The sequence below is a fragment of the Ahaetulla prasina genome, chromosome 2 (assembly GCF_028640845.1).
Source record: "Ahaetulla prasina isolate Xishuangbanna chromosome 2, ASM2864084v1, whole genome shotgun sequence".
NCBI lineage: Eukaryota > Metazoa > Chordata > Lepidosauria > Squamata > Colubridae > Ahaetulla > Ahaetulla prasina.
In genome coordinates this window covers 246,317,703-246,332,664 of record NC_080540.1, presented here as the reverse complement: position 1 = coordinate 246,332,664, position 14,962 = coordinate 246,317,703, and positions in this window count along the sequence as shown.

Sequence of the window (14,962 nt, the reverse complement as noted above, 5' to 3'; positions counted from 1 at the left end):
ATACGTTCATCAAGGTACAACATTTAATTTAATTTAATTTAAGCACTCGGACTCTAAAAGTTTCACCATCACTGCCCTAATGGATGTTAAACTCCTTTATTTCAATGGAAATTAATAGTAACTTCATACTGACACCTAAATTTAAACTACTGATACACAGTGCAAGCAGGGTACAATTAGTAGTTTCTTTCTCAATTGGAAAAGGCAAAAATAGCATATGTGTCTCCTTTTCTCTATCCCTAACTACGTTTCAGAAAGCCTTCCCTGGGGGATTACACAGGCAGGGCTTGTTTGGAATTCTGACAGTATTATGAGAAGTCAAAAAGAGCCACTTCTCTTCTTTCTGGTTCTGATCAATTGAATCCATATTTCCCGACAAGCAGTGCTGCTCTATTAGCTACCCCAGCCCTAAAGTTACATGCGTGATATATAGTCATTTATATTCCAGGCACAGAAGATGAAATAATTCCTGTGCCATGTCCATTTTTGTGCTGTTAAGGCATTCTCTTGCTTTGCAAGCAAAACAGTAGATCTTTCATTTGCTAGTGACATTCCACAAAGTGCTTATAATTCAGTGTTCGCTTATCAGCTGTCCAATCTCCCTCTCTGGGGAATGTGTCAACCATCAAAAGCAGTGGAGGAGGTGTACTGAATCTTAATGGCTTCTATTTAATCAGATTCACTTTCTTAAGGGCATTTAATCAATGAGGACAAGTCGTAGGCAGATTTTTAAATAAATGTGTCACTTTAGTGTAATCCACAGCACAGCTGAATGTATTTGTTTATGAGATTCTCCTGCCATGTGCCTTGTTGCTCAGCTGAATCGACAGTCTGGAAATAAAACTGTGTTTCATGTAGTTTTAAATTAGTCCCTAACCAATAAGTTTATTTGGAATATCTAAAATATTTCGGAAATGTTTTGAACCGGGAATGTACTTATTGCCAAAATTGGAAGGATGGAAGGATGAAAAGAATAAGCCGTTCTGTCAGCTATGATTCCCAAATCCTTAATAAATTAGCATTAATCTGAATTGGAAAAAGCTCCTTATAAAGGAATAATTCAGTTCAGACTGCTGGAAAGAAGCAAGCAAAGTCTACTCTTATTCATACTTATCTTTAAGTATGCCTATGGGATTTAGTTTCATCAAGTAAGCATGTAGAGGATGAGGCACCAGTTCTACTTAAAGCTGTAAGACATATTTTAATCAGTATACCAAGTAATGAAATCATGAATTCAGCCATTTTCCTTTCAGTGAAAATATACTTGCCCCTCAAAATTAAGCCCCAGGAGTTAAGGGTAAGTTACACCCAGAAATATGTGTATAGCAGATTTATCTCCTCTAATGTTCCATGGATCATTTCATATATAGTCAAAAGCCATGCCAGCTGTGGTTGTGGTCCAACATTGTCATAAGAAATTGGGAAAGGCTGTGCAGACTAAAAAGCTTAACACCGACCAACAGTTTTAAATTTTATTGTTCAAAGGTGTCCACAAAGTAAAACTTCAACGTCAAGTAATTCTAAGTGTTTAGAGAATGATTAAGTTTTACAGCAGTTCAAATTGGTGGCAGATTTAATTTCTAACCAATAAGAGAACAAAAATACAAAACCACATATTTGCATAAGAAATTCAGAAGACAATAAACATATTGCCATACTTTTCTAGCCTGACTAAAGCAGCATTCAGTCTTCACAAAGATTTTCTTCTACATTTTTTAAGTCTAGGAAAGAAAGTTACCTGCCTATCAACAAAAGTGATTAAGGCGGCCAATAAACACATAAATAAGACAATTCAGAAATAATATTATCAATATATAAATCAGGAAGGTCCAGAGATTTCTTCACCAAATATCTTCACTACAATAAATTTTGAATATGTGCAGAAACCCAAAAGTTTATTCAAGGACTAACTAGTTTAGCTAAGCTGATGAATGGGTTTTACCGAGAACTCTTTGTGTCATTGCTGCCTTCCTTGTTTTTTCTATATTGCTCTTTTTGTAATAAATTCCTTTTTATATCCAATCGATGCCCTGGTTTCAAATGAAGTTCTGATTTAGATTTTCCCCCAATTATTTATTTGGTTGTCATAAGAACTGTTTAGTTTGGCATTTCTGAATTTTGAGCAGGAAAGTATCTTTCCTCCCTCCCTTTCTCTGAATTAAAATGAAATGTCATTGGTAGAAGGGCTAAAAATTGCTCATCTGTATAGACTTGAATATGTCAGAAGCTTTGACTTCCCTATGACATCTTACCATAGCTTTTACTGCAGAAAATTTGGAAGAACATATCTTTTGCTGAAGTTTTCAATTATCATAGTGTGATGGATGTTACTGAGCTGGGTGGCATATAAATGTAGTAAATAAAAGATAAAAAATAAATCACTGCTCCCAGACTGGAAAATTACTTCCCAGTGTCCAAATGTTACCTGATGATGAGCAACCTCAGCATCCCTCACTCTCTCTCTCTCTTTTAAACCTTCATGTTCAGGCTGGAGTTAGATGGGATAGAGATCTGAAGTGTGCAAGCAGGGCACACTATCATCTGAATTTAAAAAAGAAATTGTCAGATTTTTCTTTTTCTGGCAAGATACAGGAGGAAGATAAATATTAAACATTCCATTTAAAGTCAAGGAGAGGAGAAGAGAGAAGAAAGATTTAAAAGATGGTTGATTCAATAGTTTGTTGTTATTGTATGGATTTATATAGTTAGTTGCAGATTCACATTTAATGGAAGCCAAAGAAAAATCAATTGTAGCAATCAGAAAACCATTCAGTTTACTTCTATCTTTAGAAAGGAGTAGCTTTTTAGCTTAAAATGTGACAATAACATTGGATTTTATGATTGTACAATGTTATGTAGAACCTTTTCTCATAGGCTTTTATTCAGAACTCAAATGAAATTATAAAAGAAATATTGAAAGCACTGTCACAGCTTCAGAGGAAGAAATGAATTAGAATAGTCTGCCAGATAACGTACAGGATAAGTAAATATCTATATACACTTTTTATGTTTTATAAAAGAAAAAGACACTTTGCTATATTATATAGGGTGATGTAAAATTATCTAGGTGAGATCAGCTGAACTAAATATCCAGATAAATGTAGCTGAGAATATTCTCATTTTATCCTTACATCACTCTTTTGCTTCACACCCACATGCCTTTGTTCCCACAGACAGTTATTCAGAGCACAGAACTAAAATGATAACCATATTGGAAAGTAAATACAAAAGGCTTTTTGGAAGTATATTCCAAATTGTTCACTGTAACAATTTGTTCTGCAAGCCAATTTTTTAAAATCAGTGACAAATGTCATTAATTTTTGTCTATATTATAAATAGTATAACGTCCACTCTCCCTTCCTTTGTAATATTTAAAAGACAATAACAGAACTGGTTTCTTTTCTTTTCTTCTTTTCTTCTCTTTTTCTTTAAATAATCTTTAATACATATCCCCAAAGTCACATAAATCAAACCATTTTGTAAACTGTGTCACAACCTTTTAAAATATATCTTTGTGTTAGCTTTAACATCATTATGCGCCATTGTGATGAAAATGGACGTTCTGTATCCTGTGATAATGAAAATAGCCACTTTATGTAGTTTCTGCCTGCAATTATCCAGGCTTTTCTCAGGCTCTAGAGAAATCTAGGCTAATTGCTTTGGGACTTTCATTACATTTCCATAAATTCTTTGTTAATTTTTCATGAGAAAGTGTTATTGCAGTTGGCCTTAAAGTTCGCATTGTGTTCAATAGTATAAAGGAGTCATTTGTGAAAAATATAACTAACCAATGTATGTTTGAATCAAAGCTTTCTTCTTTTTATCTGCTCATATTCTCAGGTGAAACTAGGGGTGATTCATCCAAATCCTTCAATGCTCTTCATTTTGATATGAGCTTTACTCTCCCTCAGCTACCCATCTCAAAGCAAATCTAAAAGGAGCACTGTGGTGGTGCATGACCTTGTCATTATAGGACATGAATTGAGTTTGCTTTATCGGACAGTTGGGCTTGATGAAAAGGGATAAAAGCAATTCCGCTGCCAAGACAAAGGACTCTAACACAGTAGAAGCAACAACGAAAACTACCCTGAATGGGAATGCACTGCAACTTGTGATCTCGTATTTGATTTATTGATTGTTTCAAGCTGAAAGCCACAGCTTCAGTGGACTCTAAATAACAGCAAAACAAATGCAAGTCTATTTTATTGCTCAGTTGCATTCACTAGTCTGAAGTGAAGATGAATTCTCTACAGTGCTAAGCATTTTGGGGAATAGCATTGACTTGCCAAATCCACAAAATCCTCTTCATTCTCTCAAGTAAATTAAAAATGTCCTCCCCCCCCAATGCTGTTATTGCTTATTTTGACCATTTCCAGGTATGGATTTTCCCAGGCAAAACCTGCTCACAAAAGTGATTTAAACAATTACATGACATCTTTTAGCAGCATTCTTACGATAGTGAAAATCACAATGGAAAATATTTAGAGTTGGCAAAAGATTGGTCTCAATCTCAGCAACTGAGGCTGTTATTGTTGGGGGGGAAATGTACGTACTACTCCAAATCTCAACCAGCAAATGCTCTGTCTTACACATTGGAAAAAAGAATCAGAACATTAGATACAAGCTGGATGGACATTACCTTATAGATGACCCTCATCCCGTCAAAGACCTTGGAATTTTCATATCAAATGATCTAAGGGCCAAAGCCCACTGCAACTACATCGCCAAAAAGGCTTTAAGAGTTGTAAACTTAATCTTGCGTAGCTTCTTCTCCAGAAAGATTACACTACTAACCAGATCATACAAAACATTTGCTAGACCAATTCTCGAATACAGCTCACCTGTCTGGAACCCACATCTCATTTCGGACATTAATACAATTGAGCGTGCCCAGAAATATTTTACAAGAAGAGTTCTCCACTCTTCTGATCACAACAAAATACCTATGCCACCAGACGTGAAATCCTGGGTTTAGAAAATTTAGAACTCCACCACCTTTGGCATGACCTGAGTTTAACTCATAGAATCATCTGCTACAATGTCCTTCCTCTCGAAGACTACTTCAGCTTCAATCACAACAATACACGAGCACACAATAGATTTAAACTTAAAGTGAACCGCTCCAATCTTGATTGCAGAAAATATGACTTCAGTAACAGAGTTATTAATGCCTGGAATGCACTACCTGACTCGGTGGTCTCTTCCCAAAATCTCCAAAACTTTAACCAAAGACTATCTACTATTGACCTCACCCCATTCCTAAGAGGTCTGTAAGGGGCGTGCATAAGAGCACCAGCGTGCCTATCGTTCCTGTCCTAATGTTCCCTTTGATTTTATCCAATTTGTATAGTTATTTCATGCTTATACCTATATATACTGTTGTGGCAAATAAATAAATAAATAAATAAATAAATAAAAAATAAATAAAATAAAATAAAAATAAATAAATAGTTGGACCTTGCATGTTCTTCTATGATCAATGACCTTCTCACAAGCATCTCTTCCAGTTATCCAGTTTGGTATAGTGGTTCAGGTGCTGAACTAAAAAATGGAAGACTGGGAATTCTAGTCCTTCCTTAGGCATAGAAGGCATCTGGGTGACATTGGGACAATCAATCTCTCTCAGTGCATCCCTCCTTGCAGGATTGTTGTTAAAAGGAAAAGATGCAGAAGAAGTATTATGTACACTGCCTCGAGTTGCACAAAATAAAGGTGGGGTATAATTCTAATAAATAACTATCAGTCCATTTACCAAGTACTCCTTTTTCCTTGTAGTAGTCAAACTCATGCCTCCCAGAAAGATAGAAAGAGTATTTCAGCCTCTATTTAACAAAAGATAATATAGCACAATAAAGTAGGGCAATCCAACCATTCAGTTGGTTTCTGGTAGTGCCTGGTATCATTAAATCATGAATAGGAAGCTGTTAGTAGGACATTGATGGCAAAACCTCAGTAGAATAATTCCTGGAATTTGACAACTTGAAAAAGCACACCATGCTACACACACACACACACACACACACACACACACACACGTATCACTCTTACGAATTGTTCAGAAAAAGAACAGAGTTAGCATGTCATCTGAGGTAACTAGGTTAAAAATAAGAGTGAAATGAGGCTCATATTTTAAGGAAAGAATAAGCGGCAGAGCCTCTGTAAAACTAGGATAGCTCTGAAAAGCTTTTCTTGTGTCTGTCTCTCCTGACTTTTTTGAAGGAGACCTTAATGGGTGTTTTTTTAAAGGAAAACTGGCATATTACTAAAGAAAGAACCATCATATTTATTTTCCATAATTCTTACCCTGCAGAGTTTGCAAGAGTCTGTAAGAAATTGCTACCAAAAGTATGTCTTCAACATTCCAGGCTGTCTTGATGCTTCAAAGACTTTATTGGCAGATTAAGTTCATAAGGAATTATTCAATTTTATGAAATATATTCATTCAATCACTTTATCCAACTCCTGGATATCTCCTTATAGAACACAATAGAATAGAATTCTTTATTAGCCAAGTGTGATTGGACACACAAGGAATTTGTCTTGGTGCATATGCTCTCAGTGTACATAAAAGAAAAGATAGGTTCATCAAGAATCATAAGGTACAACACAGGGGTGAAATGCTCCCGGTTTGGACTGGATCGGGCATTCCAGTAGCAATGGGGGCAGGTAGTTCAGAGAACCGCCCCCCCCACCCATGCCCACCCAATCGCCCGGTTCCCACTTGTCTACTTGGCAGCTTGCTGCTTCTTTGGGGCTCACTCGCTTTTCCTGCTTTGCTTCAGCTGCTGCCATCAATTGCATCAGCTAGCAACTCAATCTGCCTGCCAACAATCCATCTCATCAGTGAGCAACTCAATCTGTCTGTCTTGTTCCTCAATTGGGTAAGTAACTGGGGGAGGGAGAGCTTTAAAAAATAGTTAATTGTGGTTTTTTTAAGGAGTTTTTTTTTAGACATAGCAATTTAAAGTTAAGGAAGTTTTAAATTTAGCTGCTTTTATCTAAAAATATAAATAAAATAAAATAATAAAATATTTGTGCAGCTTTCTGAGATTTGGTGTGTTTCTGTAGTGTTTTACTCTAACTACACAAACACACAAAATCTTACAAAGCTGTATGTGGCATTTTGTGTGTGTGTGTGAGTCAGTTGTGTTGTGTTGCGTTGTGTGTGTATATAGTGTGAAAGTTGGTTTTTGAGCTTTTTGTGGCTATGTGAGGTTCCTGCTTGTTGCAGTGGCCATTTTGGGTGAAGTGCAGCTGCTTTTACATTGTGTGTGAGTCAATTGTGTTGTGTTTTGTGTGTGTGTGTGTGTGTGTGTGTGTGTGTGTGTGTGTAAAGTGTGAAAGTTGGTTTTTGGTACCTGTTGTTTTTTTGTGTACTTTGTTTATTATATTTATTATTATTGGCCTCGTCCACCCGGTCACCCAACCACCAAGCCACGCCCACCAATTAAGCCACATCCACAAAACCGGTAGGGAAAATTTTTAGATTTCACTCCTGGTACAACACTTAATGACAGTCATAGGGTACAAATAAGCAATCAGGAAACAATCACTATCAATATAAATCATAAGGATACAAGCAACAAAATTACAGTCATACACTTAGAACTGTATGACTGTAACTTTGTTGCTTGTATCCATATGATTTATATTGATATTGATTGTTTCTTGATTGCTTATTTGTACCCTATAGAATAGAATAGAATAGCGTTCGGGGGAAAACTCTTCTTGTGTCTAGTTGTTCTGATGTGCAGTGCTCTGTAGCGTCGTTTTGAGGGTAGGAGTTGAAACAGTTTATGTTCAGGATGTGAGGGGTCTGTAAATATTTTCACAGCCCTCTTCTTGATTCGTGCAGTATACAGGTCCTCTATGGAAGGCAGGTTGGTAGCAATTGCTTTTTCTGCAGTTCTAATTATCCTCTGAAGTCTGGGTCTGTCTTGTTGGGTTGCAGAATATGCTTTGCTTATTGTACATGCCTCCCTCTGTCCTAAAGAGGCAACCGTGTGCATACTTTCACAGGACTGACACTTGACGGTAAGATTAATGTCCAGATTGGCATTGATGTCACTTCCATTTTACATTCCCTGCCATTAATTCTGATATGTAACCTACTTCTTATTAAATATTTATATAGCACTGATGCCAGCTTCACTGTTTCACCTATGGTGAAAAGGGGCAATGGAATACCGAAGCAAGAGGTTAACAGACTCTTCGCAATTTTTTGAAATTGGGACAAACTTGTTTAAATGGAAGTTGAAGCTTACCTTCTCCATGCATTTAGGAATATCTGCATGTAAAAGCCTTTCTCTTAGACTGATCTTTTGTTCTGTCCTAAAATGAATGTAATTCAGGGGAAAAATAGTTTACTGATCCAAGTAACAATATTTTAATAATGTTCATTTGCATATGTGTGAACTCAGTGTATATTCAGACATTGTGACATTTATATTTCTGGTTTATAATCCCTTCTAAACAATCATAATGCAAATCCATTAATGCGCTCTTTCTTCTCTCTCTGTTTCTTTGACTGCAATTCAAGAAGTTCTCTTCTGAAAACTCTACAGAAATTAATGAAGCTCTGCTGCTAGACAGGAAAGATTCTCAGTAGATTTTATCCCCAAATCAATAAGTGACCTTGAAATTCACTATCAAAAGAAATGCAAAGAAGCTTTTTATGCTCTGAACAGCTATTTTTCCTACAGACTCAAAGGCCTACAAATTCCCCAGCCACAGACAAAGATTTGCCTTTAGTACAAGTAAGTGAAGTCTAGTGTTAGCACATTCAGCTCCCCTCACTGATGTGGGGAAACAATTGGCTCATTGAAATCCTTTGGGAAGACAAACGTCCGTGTGTTTTCTTAGACGAGAAGTCTCTGGAAGAACTAAATTACAAAAACTGTGAATAACACGTTGTTTTACAGGATGTTCGTGGCTTATGGATTTATTTTGCAGACTAGTCAGAAATAAAAAGTCTCTTATGGCTGGGATGCCTTCTCCTCTTTCTTCAGGGTTCAAATTTTAGGGTGCTGCAGACAGGTAAGAATGGTGCTTGACTCAGTGGCATTGCACTGTTAAGTTATGCAGACAAGCATTGTCATTACTTAACTTCCATGGAAGGGACTGAATGCATCCCTGTTGGTTTTTATTGGGGAGGGGCCTGTCAGGGTCTATAATGCATGCCTCATTAACTGCTTCATTAAGGCTACAGGAAGCCTTCTGGGTGTTAAACCTGTTGCACATTCAAGGCAATGCAACAAAACATGCACCATCTGAACCATTCAGGCAATCCCAGGGGTCTGATGGGCAGGGTCCCCCACCCATGAGCTCAGGGGGAATTGGTGGGAATAGTGAAAGAACCGAGTTGTCCTTCCCAATAGATAGGAAAGACCTTTTTACATCTTGAGTTTAATAATATGATCCAGCATATTATCCTCCAGGTGCTTTCATACAGTTTAAGATTTACATGAAATTGCAGGGGAGGTCAGTCCATTTACAAATGCAAAAGAATCAAGTTGGTAATTGACTGGATGTAGGAATATTGGATAAAAACCCCTAATCAATCTATCTATCTGTGCATAGATATGTAAATGCAAATCTAGACAGTGGTTGCAATGCCTTTGTCCAAACATTTGTTTCTGTGTCAACATTCTTTTGCAGTAATTTTATTTTACTTTTGGAGTATCTTTGCCCTGATTAGAGCACTATTTAAAACTCATTTCTGGAAAATGCATTTCTGACCATGATGGTACATTGATCACTACAGCAAAGGACTTTCCATTGGGCTGTCTTTGAAGTGTATCCAAAACCACCTTTAACTGGGATGAGTTTTCCAGAGCCCCTGACAAAAATACTCCTTGTCACCTGATAGTGAGATGTCAGATACTGAATGTAGAATGCTGTGTAGGCAAAGCATGCCAACATTACTAAAAAGAATAAAATTACTTTCAGATCCACTTTAGTTGTCTTGATCTGAGTTTCAAATATAAAAACGTGACTTTTGTACTATTATAATCTATTAAATGTTAAAACACTTGGATTTGCAAAGCAAGAAATTGATACTGTGTATTTTATTGAGAACTTTCTGTTATAGCTTTCACATGTGTCTGAAGGAACAGTGCTGTATGCTGCCAATAGTCATTTCATGTGAGATAGGTGCAGTGGTGGGATTCAAACAATTTAACAACCAGTTCTCTGCCCTAATGATTTCTTCCAAGAACCAGTTCACCAAACTGTTCAGAAAGTTTACAACCGGTTCTCCCGAAGTGGTGTGAACTGGTTGAATCCCACCACTGGATAGGTAGCTATACAAATATGATAAATAAATAAAATAAATCAAGAATTTGTAGGCAGGTCATAGCAAAGTTAGCCATGAGCTATTTCAGAATAGCTAAAATGTTTTGAAATTTGAGAACAAACACACCTTAGGTTATGCAGATAATCAAGTGATGGGTGATAGCCTTTCCTAAAAAAATATGGATTTATGAAAACATCCAATTACATAAGGCAGATTTGATATGAAGACAATAAATAAGAAAAGTGAGATAGAAGTATATTCTGATTGTTGTGGCTAGTTTCCCAGAAAGTATTCTCTAACCCACAGAACGTGACAAAAGCATTATCATTATCTAACCACAGTGCTTGAACGAATGTAATCACTATTACAAAAATGACTTGGCTAGGTCAGTTACATGATTCACAATACATTTCTTATTAGCTTTGTCATCAGAAAAGCATTGGTGGTTCCTTGAAAATATCTTGAGAACTAACAAGTAAATTATATAGAGCTGAAGGTATGCAGCCGAGGCATAAAGTGGTCAGCCCAAGGCCCATTATTAAAAGGTTGCTTTTCCCACATTCCTTTTAATTCATAGACAGAATTCTCTGTTCCCTTTGAACACCACAAAACCATAAACAGGCAAATAGAGGACTCGTTTCCTGCTCTACACTGACACACCAAAATACATATATTGCTAATTGCTTGGAAGAATCCAGTCTTAGATTTTTTTTCTCTTCCTCATTGCCCAGATCAGTGGCATTAAGTATATCCAGGAATGGCAAGAAGTATACCCAGATACACTCTCCTTCATTGTTCCTAATCCGAAGCAACATGGGTGGGGACAAACTGGTAGGGAGGCCTATGCTTTCAGTGAAAAAGAAATGAACTGTTGGATTTGGCAAATCACCTGATATTATCACCTCTACCCTTGAGAGTATTGACTGCTAGAAGTCAATACACTTCATCTAATGGCTACTTTGTTTAGCAAATGTTTGGAATTATAACAGTGTTTGTTTGTTCATTTTTAAAATCATTTTCCAACCAATGCATGCATTTAGTATCCAATTTCATGAACCTGAGAACAAAAGACTTAAGTTGAAATTGATTACTATCTGGTCAATTTCAGGCAGCAGGGTAAGCAATATCGAAGGGTCTAATCAACTAATTAATATCGCAGGCCTAAGCTTGTTAACCAGGGCTGGAGAAACTATGACAACTTTATGACCTGTGGACTTCAACTCCCAGAATTCCTGAGCCAGCTATACTCAGCCAATTCTGAGAGTAGAAGTCCACAGATTGTAAAGCTACCATTGTTGTCCACCTTTGTGCTATAGTATGTCATGGAAAAAGCAGCTCAGAATGAGATAGCTTGTTTAAGCCCTTTTTGCCAGTGAGCAAAAAAGCCGCCCCCCCCAAAAAAAATGTCAGGCACAGGATACCATATCTACCATATTACACAACTTTACTTGAATGAGAAGACAGCAATCAATTTATTTATTTATTATTTTATTTGCATTTATATCCCGCCTTTCTCCGAAGACTCAGGGCGGCTTACACTATGTTAGCAATAGTCTTCATCCTATTTGTATATTTATATACAAAGTCAACTTATTGCCCCCAACAATCTGGGTCCTCATTTTACCTACCTTATAAAGGATGGAAGGCTGAGTCAACCTTGGGCCTGGTGGGACTAGAACCTGCAATAATTGCAAGCAGTTGCTGTTAATAACAGATTGCATTAGCAGTCTGAGCCACGGAGGCCCGAATATCAATGATATTCACAGCAATTATCTTTCTCTTGTTCAGTTTGTCTAGTGACCATTAAGTTTCCCATTTAAGGAACAAATTGTGATTGCTAAATAAGGAGAGGATACAGCAATAATTTTCCAGATGTGGTGTTTAAGGGAATACGTCTTCCAGGAATTTTTAATACCCCACCTCACCCCGTAGTTTTTTAGTTTGGCTGAGAAGGCATAGAACAAACATATCCATGTAGCATAAAAGAACATGTTGCCTTTCCTCCCAAAAAACCCACAACAAAAACACTGTTTTCTTAGTTTGACAAGCTTCCTGCCTTTGAGGTGAACTGTCCATCTAAAATAAAATATCTAGCAATGACAACAGATTTAATTTCATGTGTTCCACTGAGAAAAGCCATGTTGCAGAATTCCATGAAGACCAGGATGTTGTTATCGAAGACTCTGAAGAAAAATAGTCTTTAAATGCATATACGGTACTTATTGTACTTCTTCCATCCTATATTTTCTTCTTCTTAACAAAGCAAGATACCTTTGACATAGATTGTAACAAAAGCTGATTCTACAAAAAAAAGATGTGGTCAGATATAAGTGACATAAAAATAGATCCTATCAATAAAAGAGCATTTACAATATTTTCAACAGAAAATAAAATTGCTATGGCCTAGTATCCATTACTTCTGTACATCTATAAATATTTTTGGAGTCATAATATTTACTTCAAAATGGTTTCTGAAAACAAAACAATATTAAATCAGATATAGCTGTATGCAGTACAGATGACAACTCAACTGAGAAGCTGCTTATAAGGTACCATTATCAAAAACGGCTTGTAATGTACCATTAGTTCCTTAGCTGCAATAACTGGTATTGGGATTAAAAATTAAATGTGTAGTTCTGACTCTTGGCTTAGAGATGCAGTTCTAAGAACATGGAGGCACATCACTGGCTTGCTATGAAATATTGGACTATCTTATTTAGAAAGATTTGGTTCTTAGCAAATGAGTATCACTGATGGCCTATATATTAAATAATATAACAGAGCAATCATGAAGTTAATATAGTAGGGTAGCTATTCAGTTAAAAAAGGGTTATTTCTCTGAGCAGAAGTATAATAGAAAAGCTGTGCATTGTTGTAATGAGATAGAAACCAGAATCTTAGAAACCAAGAGATTGTGAGTTCTAATCCTACCTTAGATGGGAAAGTCAATTGGGTGACTTTGGACCAATCACGCTCTCAGTCCAATGATGGGTGTCAAATTTTTTTGCTACTGGTTCTGTGGGTGTGTCTTGGTGGGCGTGGCTTGATGGGTATGGCATGGCTTGATGGGTGTGGCTTGGTGGGTGTGGCAGGGAAAGGATACTGTAAAATCTCCATTCCCTCTCCACTCCAGGGGAAGGTTACTGCAAAAACCCCATTTCCTCCCGATCAGCTGGGACCCAGGAGGCAGAACTTTTACTACTGGTTCTCCAAACTACTCAAAATTTCCACTGCCGGTTCTCCAGAACTGGTCAGAACCTGCTGAAATCCACCTCTGTCTCAGTCCAATCCACTTTACAGGGTAGAGTTGGAAAGAAAGGAGGGGGAAGGAGTATTTGCTGTCCTGAATTAGTTATAAAACAATAAAGATGGGATAAAAATCTAATAAATGAATGAGTGAGTGAGCAAATGCATGAATGATTTAGAAGAATCTCAACAGTAGGATCAAGGCTGGGGCAACATTGATTTCAAAGATTGCTTTGATTTGAGCATTAGGACTCTGCAATTTTGAAATTACTTAAGGGAAATAACATGAAGCAATATTTCCAATTATATTGATTGTAGTATAAATTGAAATCTAGGCAACAACCCAACAATTAGGTATAAAACTCAAGTTGTCACTACATCCAAACTTAGGTTTTATTGTCTAAATATTCTGTCGATTTGAAAAGACTTTAAATTTGACTCTTCTTCTGTGGTTCGTGAGAGGTGGGGGAGCAAAGCCTTTCTTTGTTCTTGCACACTTTGATCCAAGGTTAAGAGTGAAGAAAACTAGGCAGGCAGCCCCATGAAGCCGAGTGAAAGACCTGCTGTTTTGTAAATGCATTTTCTCTTTATGGCCATAGAAGGAGAGTCTTTAAAAGAGATCATTTTGACTTCCTTTGCACGCATGCTAATGTGGCCATTCTTTCTTTCAGCTAAAACCGGTCAGCCATGCACTAGAGTTCAGTTCCTGCATTGTATAATATTTCCGAATCCTTGGTGACTATGCTGTGACTTGGGTTTAGAAAATGGGGCCGAGACTCCAATTCTCTGCTATCCAATGGCTGTTTGAGTGCTTGGCATTTACAGAAGCTTCTTTTGGGCTTGCCCCAAAATCTTAATAGCAAAAAAACTCGGCAACTAAAGTGTTAGAGAGCAAACACAGTTTGCTCTTAAAGTGGGTTTGATTTTAAAGCCAGCTATCTCTCGGAAGGCTTTGGAAAATGAGTGGTGAATGTGTGTTCTGGCCTCCTTGATAGCCCACTAAATTTTAATGGGGATTTTCCCAAGCTTTCAGAAGTGCCAGATGTTCCATCTCACTTCAATGTTTAATGACAAGGTTTTTATTTTGCTTTGGAGGTGGGCAGGGAGGGAGGAGAGATCATGTAGTTAATCTATAGGTATCACTGCTGTTGATTTCTTCTTTATTTTCTGCTGCATTGTGGCCCGGCATAATCCTATTTCTGAAATAATTATCAATTCAAGCCAGTACGAAGGATTATAATAACCAATGGTATAAATCATCAATCTCATATACACAAACATAAAACATGCTAATTTATTTTTTTTTTAAAAGCACTGGCAAAGTATGTTTTATGGATGCTGTAACTCTTCTGTTACTTTCTTAAATGCAATAAGTGGTACAACTTTATTAACTCAAGGGAAGCTGTGCTCCAGCCCTCAGCC